This window comes from Parasteatoda tepidariorum, chromosome 4 (genome assembly GCF_043381705.1).
Source record: "Parasteatoda tepidariorum isolate YZ-2023 chromosome 4, CAS_Ptep_4.0, whole genome shotgun sequence".
Classification (NCBI taxonomy): domain Eukaryota; kingdom Metazoa; phylum Arthropoda; class Arachnida; order Araneae; family Theridiidae; genus Parasteatoda; species Parasteatoda tepidariorum.
The window spans coordinates 93,915,644-93,927,048 of NC_092207.1; the positions used below are offsets into that span (position 1 = coordinate 93,915,644).

The 11,405-nt window shown below is 30.7% G+C and overlaps 1 protein-coding gene across 1 annotated transcript in view; it reads left to right on the top strand.

The window, feature by feature from the left end:
• Positions 1 to 11,405, top strand: part of LOC107436783 (teneurin-m) — a 536,656-nt gene that overhangs the window by 157,903 nt on the left and 367,348 nt on the right. Inside the window, exon 3 of the mRNA XM_043049130.2 lies at positions 6,406 to 6,440. The gene's annotated coding sequence lies outside the window, so the exon portion shown is untranslated. The remainder of the gene's footprint in view (positions 1 to 6,405; positions 6,441 to 11,405) is intronic.

Sequence of the window (11,405 nt, forward strand, 5' to 3'; positions counted from 1 at the left end):
TTATTTATTTTTTGAATTTATGACATTAGAATCATTCACCATTAGAATCACCATAGTACGGCGTGGTTAAGATTAAAAGTAAGTCGCGAGTTAAAAATTAAGTCACTATCGAAGAAACCAGGTTTTGTCAAAAAAATCATGGCTGCACAATTTCGTGACCAATGACATGATGTTGAAAGGGGGCATTTAATTCCACGACAATCTAGTATTCCATCGATTTGAAGCTGAGAAGGATTCATGCCGCGATCGTGGACCAAGTGCCGGTCCTTCACAACGGAAACTTAATGTTTTAACTGCTGTTCCATAGCGAGTAAATCTGTTCATATCAGAGTTTATATCTATATCATTGCTCATACACTCTCAGAAATAAGAGTCTCCCTTTTGATGATTCATCAATCCTAGAGCAGTATTTCTCTAATTTTGAGAATCATTTCGTCACGAAATCACGTAATTAGTGACGAAACGCGAACTCTTAAATACATGACGAAAATGTTTCCTCTACTCGAAACCACATCGTAGTGCATTGTGAGAGCTTGCTAACTAGAATGACGAAACAAGAATAGAAATTAGACAATCAAAACTAAAGTGACGAATTACGTCCACCGGCCTGCATGTTGCCCAAGTGCTGGCGTCCTACCGTGAAAATCTGGGTTTCGAATCCCGCTTCGGACATGGGTGTAATTTATTTCTTTGTTCTATCTGTACATTTGTGTTATGTCGCCTATATGGTGCCCACGTTAAATTGATTATTCGAAAAGTTAGACTCACTAAGTACTACAAGTTTTTTTTTTTTTTTTTTGAAAAATAGATTAACAACAAATTGTAATTATTTTGATAAAACCCATTTCTTCGAAGAATTGATGATTGTTATTTCGCCCTTTGACGAAATTTATACTCGGAGCATATAACTGAAAAGAAGAAAAACGTCGAAAACGTAGAACATTTCGTAATATTTGAGTATTGCCCTTGAGTCGCGATGGTTCAGGGAAGAGCGCTCGCCTTCCAATTAGATGAACACGGTTCGAATCCTGGCAATGGCTGATCGATACGAATTCCTCGTCCGGCTTTCACCGATCACAGTGGTGACGCGAAATATCCTCAGTGGTAGACGGATCATGGGTTAGAGTTCCCTTGCCCGCAGCCTAACCGTAGGAGGTTCTCGTGGTGTTCCTCTCCACGTAACACTAATGCGGATTCGTTCCAGCAAAAAAGTCCTCCACGAAGGCAACTTTCTCCAAATAGTTAATCCAGGACTTTCCTTATCTTCTGAATTGTGTTCAAAATAACATGGCTACTTAGTTGAACATTAGTTGTCGTAAATTAAAAAATTGGGTCGGCTGTTCAACGACGGTTACAAAATATAAAATAAAATAAAATGTATCCCTCTAAGAATTTCCATCAATGTACAAAAAATAATAAATATCAGTATCTTTTGCTTAGGGTCCAACATTTTATTCATTTTAACTTGTTTGCCCAGTTGATTATATTTGTGATCACCTTGTTTTTACCTTTTTGCTTTTGTGTTATATTAAATTCATAACTCAATTCGTTTTCATCCATTTGGAAAAACACAATGCCATTTGCGCTTAGAACCACTTCTGATTCTTGGAATATTAAATTACTTTATTCAATCATTACTTATATAATCATAGTTTTATATAAATTTAAATGAAAGCAAAATAACTTTTTTTTGTTTACAATTAAATATAAAAAAGAAGATAAAATTCCGCAAAAAAAAAAACCAAATTTCACCATCTACATAAAATATCCAATCGCAGTATAACTCTAGTTTATGGCAGCCCTATTATGAACAGTGCTCTACCTCTGTCATCTGGCTTGCATTTTAACCCCCCAACTCCTTTCTTATTTCCTCACTAAAATATCCGGCTTATAAATTTCCGTCCCTATCTTTCCGGAATGGACACTTTACCCCGAATTTTTTCCTCTTTTTCTCTGGTATTTTTTCCTGCATCATTTCATGTTATCCGGTCAGTCCTGGAGCTGGACTCCTTTCTTAAACCAATAACTAAGATTTAGTGGCCTCGTAAATTTGCAATGTCACAGAAAAGAGGGGACGATACTTGGAAGCCGGATTTTTTTTTCCAGCCCTGCATAGATTGGCAACTGAGAAGATTTACTGATGGTATGGTCACAGTTATGAATCAACCAGTATGTAAAGAAGCTGCAATTTTTTTCTATTTTTAGTTTCTGTATAGACGAACACAACATAAGTTGACATTTGATACACTGCTCTACGCTTTATTTAATGTTTCTGCATTCAAAACTAAAATTTACTGTTAAAATATTCAGTTTTAAATATTGACTTGAATTTTATTGTATAACTTTTGAATTTATTTCATTTATCTTATTTGTTTAAAACTATTTATAATTTATTTTAATTGACTTAAAGTAATTCAGCGAATGAAAACAACTATTTTACTGAAATACAGTAAATAGAAATTAAACTTTATTAAGTTACATTTCTACAAATTTTCCCTATGTCAAATAAATGAATATATTTTTCTATAATTTTAAAGTAGATGATTTAAATTCTGCATTTTATCCACAAGTTCATTAAAAATACCACGTTTGATTTTAGATCAAATAGAATATGTTTTTAAGCATTTATAAATTGCATGGTGCCTTGAAAGATGGAATTTAAATTGTGCAAAATTTGATTAATTTTCAGTAATCATGATTAGCAAAAGACATTATATGTCTTTTTCTAGAATAATTTATTTTATATTTTTTTTCCATTTGATTGACTGTGTTAAAAATAGTAGATTTTTAATCTCGTTTTTTTAACTATCTGAATACTATTCCTCGATTCTTAATTTCCATAATTTTTCGAAAATATATAACCAAGAATAAAAGAAAAATATCGCACTTTAAAATATGACTTTTGATATTTTAATATTTCCTTCTAGAGTTTGCCGTTCCAATAATTTTCTATTAAACAGAATATAAATCGATTTAATTAAACTTAAATTACTGTATACGGGATATATACTTTGATATTTAAACAAAAAATTCTCATCTCGATCGGATAATGAATCATTAAAATCTAAAGATTCAAAGACTTATTTATGAAAGCTTGAAAGGCTATTGTTCATCAAAATAAAAAATATGCCATACTAGTTCAATAATAATAAAAATTTGCAATTTTAAATATAACATATTCTCAAAACCAATCTAATTTAAGCTGTTTTGAAATAAAATATCATTTTCTGCAAAATATGAAACCAATTCGAAATAAGAAATAAATTTAAAAGTAATTAACTTCTATGAGTTACCGATTCTATAATATTACTCATGCATATTAATTTTTTAAAACTATTTGCGCACGTTATTACATCGCCCTGTAATTGAAATCATAGCTTTTCTGCCCCCCTTCATACGACACAGTGTGTATGCAATTTGCGAAAGCACGCTAACAAGCAGACGTGAGGTTGCAGAACATATTCACTTGGCAAATTAAGCAGCATAGAGCTGTCTCCTGAGTTCGGCCGAATCCCTGTCCTACTGCATTATAGTAGTTTAATATGACCGCTTGTTCTGGAATATGCAGGCTTGAGTACTTCGAATTAGAGGGTGTTACGAGAAGTTGCTTTGAACTCTCGCTTATGTACCCACCGAATGTGCCGCCGTATTTAATGTTTTCATACACTTCACAATAGCCTTTGTTAAACGCTAAAAATAAGTAGACTTTTGTCTTAAAGTACCTACTGCTTCACAAAAGTAATATTTTTTTGTAAACTTAATCGCCCTTCCTTAATAGTTAAGCAAAAGGTGACTTATAAAATGAAATTTAGCTTAACTTTTCTTTTACTTAATGTGGCAGCATGTATACGAGAGGATATTTCTTAAAAAAATATATTTGTGATTTGATAATTTAGAAAGGTAATTTTTTTTCTCTTACCACGTATTATAGGTTGAGTCTCTTTAAGAATACTCATTAAAAATTGAATCGTGAGAATTGAGGCAGTTGCAATTTTTTTTCAATTGAACTTGAGTTTAGGTTGTGCCTCATAGAGTTGAGAAAACTACAATCTTTTTTGCATTCACTACTAATACAGGTTGAAATTTTTAGAATTTAAAATATGACAGCGTTTCTTGAATTGATACAAGTATCAGGAAAACCTGGAGGTATTTTTAATAAATACCGTTAAATCCTTCTCTGTTACATTCGAAAGTTAAACATGCTTAAATGCTAAAGTCCAGACTTCTACAACAGTTATTCATTAGACATCGATAGCGTTTTAATTTTCCAAAAGCATAAATATTAATTTGCAAACACTCACACATAAATTTTTTACTTCAATTTTACCAGACTTCCAACCTTACAGGTTAATAATTTAGAAACCGCGAACAATCTAATTCATTAGTGTACACTGTTTTAATAATAATATTACTTTTTGTCAATTTCAAAATATACTTTCCACAGTTACATTTGCAGCATGAGTACAAAATCTTCCATACGTTAACCCCGTGACTACCACCTCTAAATTATTTCCAAAACAGTGCAAACTATATATATATATATTAAGAAAAAATTTTACTGATTATCGTTTTTCCATTTAAATATTAATTTATGATCTCTAAGTTATATGCTCTTTCTTTGACAAGCATTCAAAAACATACCTTAAGAGCTGTCCGTACAGAATATCTTGTAAATTCTTTATGAACAGCTGTGCTTTTTTTCCATGCTTTTCACCAAATTTGTATTCATCGCAGTATCCCAAATAAAATATGAACTCGAAATCTTTCATATAAAGCTTGAAACTGCTGCTTCTAAATTGTTTAAATCTAACTTCAGAATGATTTGAGTAGCTGCAAACATAGCTAAAGTCAAAGCTTGTACTTTTAATGACAGCATATCTATTTTCGAGACATTTCAGAAATATTTCCTAAAGGCTTACGATGTCCATAGGATATCGTATCACATACGTCAGATAGTGTGTCTCTAGACATTACGATAGAAGCTTTGTATGTATTGTCCACTCGAAAAGAGAAGCTATAGCTATAAATCTCTTAGCTCAAACTACGACATAAAGGACCACTTCATGTGATATTTGATCACGGAGGAATAAAATGGTCCGATGTCCTGACTATCTTTATTTTATTCTCTATATCTCTCCTTCTCTTAACAAAAACAAATCGGTTTAGTTTTTGAATGGAAGAATTTTTATTGGTTTTGGAATAGACAAACATAAAAGTGTATAGAATGTAGAGGATGCAATGTCCGAATAAGGAATACATCACTTTGTGTATGCTCTGTTAAATTTATTTTGTCGTTAAATTTATAGCGATTCGGGATCCTAGATTTGCTTTTAGTAACTGAGTTTATGAAGACATAGTTTGCGAAGGTTGAAAATAGCAGTTGATTTTTTGAAAAGAGCATCCAATTTTGTGGAGCAAAATTGATTTGTGAAGTAGAGATAGTTTCCATTCATTTAGAAAAAAAATAAAGGTTCGTACCACTGTCCATACTATATCTTCATACTGATGAAACGCTGGTGGAAGAAGCACTATAATACTCTGCACAACATGAAAAATGTCTTTTTGTTGTTTCTAAGCTGAAAAACTGACTGAAAATAATGAATCTATAATTATTTTTTGTTTACCCACACCATTTGTTTAAGAGACATTCACACTTTAGCTTTACTATTTTACGTATTTTAACAGCACACAATAATGATTAGAGCAAATGAAAGGCTCTTTCATAAGCAGTCAGGCCATCTCCAACTTTTCATCTTGGCAACGTCGACAATATTTTTGGCGTCAAAAGTATTATCTGCCTTCCAAAAGTTTCGAAGCTCTTGATGTGTTAGGAAGTCATTCAAAAAACCACTTGAAGACTGGTGACTTTTCTCCCACAAAACCAACACGTAAATACCATTGTGGTTTAAATCTTGTAGTACCAGGAGCCTTCCGGCACGATAGTGGGTGTTGCAGATTTGCACAGCATCTGCAAATTAATAGTTTTCATTGAAATGAAAAGAATCTATTTAAATATCTATAGGTTTATAATATAAGCTATAACACGGTGCATGTAAATAACGTAAATTTTTTAATGATTTATATCGAATAAAATCACTTCAAATGAGAAATATAATCCCTCAACAGCTATATAAACTTAGTAATTACTAAAATTTTGAGTAGTTAACAACAATACGCTCTTCTGTGAATTATAAAATTACAATAAGTAATCCCAACGCAAAACTACTAGCTATTCTGTTATAAGCCAAGATTTAAAACCATCGCTTACAGTTTTAATTTTGTGTTTAAATTTTCCTTCAACTTATATCTTGATCTAGAAATTTTAAATTGAACTAGAAGTTTTAAAATTAGATTTATAGATATTGTATGAAACTTCATGTTACTAATTTAAATTTTATTTTTTAGGTTTAGGATTGATGGACTAACAAATATTTGTTTGAGTAAGTAGCAGATTTATACTTATTATAAATATAGAACATAACTTAAAGTATTTGTGAATTACTTTCAGTTTGTTTGATATGGAAAGGATAAATGATATGGAGGATTTTAACCTTTTAATAAATATAAGCGAAACTGAACCAATATATTAATTTGAAATCAAAATCTGGAAATAATGTTCTCCTATATTTTTTTTTACAAATATGATTAATGACAAGTTCATTTTATAAAAACTTTATTTTTTCTAAGCTTTATATTTTTAATTGAAGCTTCGTTAATTAATTTTTTTCAGAAATGATATCTCACTCTTATTAATATAAACGAATGATTAACGATTAATAAATTAATAAACTATGTTTAAAATCCATTTTCTGAATATTATTTGATTCCAAACATAAGTGCTATTTCTATATCTTGGTTTTAAATTATTGTATTTGCTTTTAGTTTATGAAAATAAAGTGGTAATCCTGCAAACTGTTATATTTTAATAATTTGAAAGGTTTTATGCTCGCAAAAATATTTATTTCTAGAAAGTTTAAGGCAAAATGTTATGTTACTGGTTTTCAATTTTTACACAAAATCACTGTTTCATAAATAAACTCAATGAAATGATGGCAAAATTTCTCGGTAAACGGAATTGGTGGAAAAATGCATTGCAAAAAAAAATATCCAAGTAAAATTAGGATAAAAAGAATCGGCACCCTTGACGCATCATCTGTAAAATTAATTTTATCGTAAAATTAATTTTTACAGCAAATGTTTTTCAATCATTTTTAACAGTAATAATTATTTAACTGCAGTGATTCACTGGTTTTACATCAAATATTACTGTATAAAATGCGATGTATCAGATTTTTTTTGTTCCGTGAAATTTTACCGCTAAAAGTACCGGATCTCTGGATGCCGGTACAGTCATTTACTCTGATTTTAAGAATTTAGATCCCCTCCCCGATTCTTGTTGTCTTTGATTATTATTTTTGTATCAGTTAAGACATCAATATTTTAAGTCTATTTTTTTTCTACAGTTAAAATAATATTAATTTTTTTACCTAGAATTCTATTAAAACTGAACGGTTTTATATTAAACCGTTTCATTATAAACTATGCAGATAATGAAATTTAATTACATTAATTATTGCAGAATACCGTTCATTAAATTATCATTATAAGGTCTGAAAGAATATCCCTTCAATATTAAACATTTTTATGAACTGAACGATTACCAAAATTAAAATATTTTTGGCTCGCTCTTCAATTCACCGAACTCTTAGAAAAATGCAATATTAATAATTAAATCGCGAGATACGGAATACATTCTTAAATGAAAAAAAGATAAATACTCGAAGATGTACTTCTTTCTTCAATAGCTCCCTTTGTCTGAGGATTCTATATTTTCATTTGAGGAGAAAAATTTAAATAAGTGTTCTCCATAAAGTGATTAAATATTCTTTCGGTTGAGTACTTCACCTCTTTAACATCATTAGGCGTCAATTAAGTTTCTTACTTCCTCGTGCAAGTATTCCTATATTAGCCGTTTTCGGGGACCATTTTCTCGGGTCCTTAATGTGCCTTGATGCGCATGACCCTTTTATCTTATCATTCATCATTCCGTAATTAATTGCCACAACAGGGAAGATTAAAGTTATACCAAACTGTCCTCAACCCCTCTGTGGTGTTTAAAAGCTCATGGATTTTTATTTTTAGAAGTTTGGTGTTAGGAAAAAATCCATCCGAGAAACAGGAAGAGATGCCTCACACCAAACTGTTTCTTTTGTCGGTTGCATCGGAGGAAATGCCTATCCATTAGTGTAATCTTTAAGCGCCTTGTTTTTAAATGAATGATGCTAAAGTAAGTCCTTTTTATGGCTTGCAAATCCTTGACAAGTTACTTTGGATTAACTTTCTCTTGCAGTGCTCAGAATTTTATCCTACCATAATAGACAGAAGCACGTTTTACTAGAACAGATTACGTGAAAAGTAAATAAAAATCAGAAAAATTATGTATGTTTTGTGAACTGTAGTCAATAAATTCTGATTTTTTAATAAACGAAAATAGATTAAGTATCATACAAGCGACGATTTTTTTTTATTTATGTCTGAAAGAATATTTTACAGAGTCTCTTGCTTAAAGTACGTTCACCCAATTACAATACCATGAAACGTTCTAAAACATTCTAAATCGCTTTTATTTTAACGACAATCTGTAGTTATAACTACCATTGACGTGTCCAAAATCCGCTTGCCTCTTTCAATCGTAAAATTAACTCCTTCCATTTATTGTCATGATTTTGCTAACTATTCTTAAGCTGTTCCTTTATGTAAAGTATAACTAAACAGTTTTTTCTCTATATTAAGGAGAAAAAGAAGCTAGAGCGAAGCTTCTATTTTGAGAGTTTAACTAAACATTACATTTTGCTTTGCTGCACAAAAACTAATTGACTTACAGAAATTTGAAATTACGTAAGTGTGTAGAAAAACAAAAAAGGATTGCAATGGAATATACAAATTCAGTATTCTGAAGTTTAATTTCTCTTTTAACATACAACTAATTTTTTCTTATCAAATCCAAGTAATCGTTCATTTCATTACGATTACTAAATTAACAAAAAATTTTTACGTTTAAAATTATAATTATTCCATATCTTGTTAGCGAAATTATCTCTTTTTTTAAAAGAAAAAACGTTGTCTTTTAAGGGAGAGGGGGAAACAAGTATGCTTGAGAGTATATAGTAGCTGGTGGCGAAGCGAACAGGAAAGGGAACAACTTTGCTGTATAAATAAATACTGCCCTCAATCCTTTTGTGGCTTTTTAAAAGCTCATTGATACTAAATTTTTGGTTGATGTTGCAAATCTCCGTTGCTTAGCAACACTTAATCAGTTACACATAGCAACACTTAGTCAACTACTTAATCAGTTCTATGAAATCTGTCACTCTAAGAAAGTCTAATACTAGAATTGGGTTTGTCTTGTCTGGAAGGCCCCAACCAATCTAGTATATGGTCTAGTATAAGGGTGGAAGAACCTTTTTTTCTATTGGAATAAGACAGAGATCTCAAATTATTGTTATACTTAAAGTAATTTTTATGATTTGCAAATCCATGACAAACTTGTTTGAATTAGCTTTTTCTCAGAGTGCTCAAAATTGTGCCCTTATAATATAAGCGGAAACACGTATTATTAGAATATATTATATAAAAAATAAATAAATTGAATATTTTTTATGTATGACTAGAAGAATATGCTACAGAATCTCTCTCCTTCTATATATTAAGAGTATGAAAGATTAATGTTTAAGAAACTGTGACGTCATTAAAATGCATTTTCCAAAGTTTCTTCCTACAGTAGTGCCCTCTAGCTGCTGTATAATTAAAAGATTATGTCATACTGCTGGTTTGAAGAAAATACATCTGCAACATAAAATATAGCGTTTCTATTATTTCTTTCTGTTTACTCGGGTTCATTTTTTTCTCAATCATTTTCTGTTGTATATTATAAACTGAACAATTGTTAATAATATTAATAACACTATACAATAATTCAAAGAAAACGTATTTGTAATGCTGCAATCATTTATTTCCAAAGCCCAAGCATTGAAATATATATGTCAAAAATAATTTAAAAGCATTATTCTTTCTAGCTTCACTTAAATTTCTCAAAAAAGATTCAGGCATTAAAATTGAAATTTCTTGGAGTTGCTATAAATTAAATTCTCGAGCGTAAAAACTCAGATAACAATCATTTTGCTTTGTTTGCATCTGAGAAGTTCTGGAAGGGTTTAGATCTTACTAATGAGAGATACCAAGATACGAACATTAGCTTACCCCTTACACAGAGAGACAAATAAGAAATTATTTAAACGTTTGAATCGAATCTAATTTAAATACGAAAGTAAAAGCGCTAAAATGAGGTAGTAAGGGGAATATGTAGACAGAGAAAATGTGTGATGAATAACATTACAGTTTTGTTTTAATGATAAAGATTTAAATTTGGTATTTAAATATTACTTTCTAACAATAATGAATAGTTATGTTTATACATTATTCCTAAATGAAAATCAGTATTTATTTAAACTGTTTTTACTTCGTTTATTAAAATCAGACTCATACTGCAAAGTTTAGAAAAGTATAGCGTAGTTTTTTTTTTTTTAACAGTTTTAAGCGTCATGTTAGTGTGCATACAACGAATAGAATTTCTGCTCATAATAAGGTCTCCCGGGATTGTTTTCCCTGGAGGTTTAATTCACATTAATGATATTCGTTTCCATTTTGCAAACATTGTAAACTTTGAACCATTTTTTTCTCCAATTATTAATCTGCATCTGAAGGCGTGAAGGGGTACCGGGGATTCCCCAGTCTGAGGAACAGTGTACTGTTTAAAAAAAAATATTATGAAACTTTGTAACTGTGTCCTACATCGCTTTGGGAAATTGGGAGCCCTAACATGCCGCCAGCCGACAAACAGACGAATCCGGGGTAATACGCGCTTTATCTTGCAAGCCAACACGCTTTCGTACTCTTACTCAGTCCCAATGGAACTCATCAAGGGCTCAGTTGCTAGTCCCCGTGATAATTAATCTTCTCGGAAAGAAGGACCTATACAACTCCACAGAGCAAAAGATTGCAAACTATTTTTTTCCCTTATTTCAGTTCTTCCGCTTCATGCGAAAACTTTGATCATTAGCGATGCATGTGCGTGTGTGTATTTCTATCTAAAGGTCACAGATGCGCCGATTGTTTTATTATTTTTTGAGATTTCTGAAGAAGCAGCTTCAGGGTAATGGCTAAATGATTTCTTCAATGAAAATTATTCTTTAGAGTACCTAAAATGGAATTTAAAGTATAATTGTTCCATAGTTTAAAGAGTATGTTTGTCTGACTGTTATCATCACTTGGGAGGTATATGGACTTGTTATAACAAATAAGATTATTCGACCTAATAATTTAATTAATATATATATATATATATA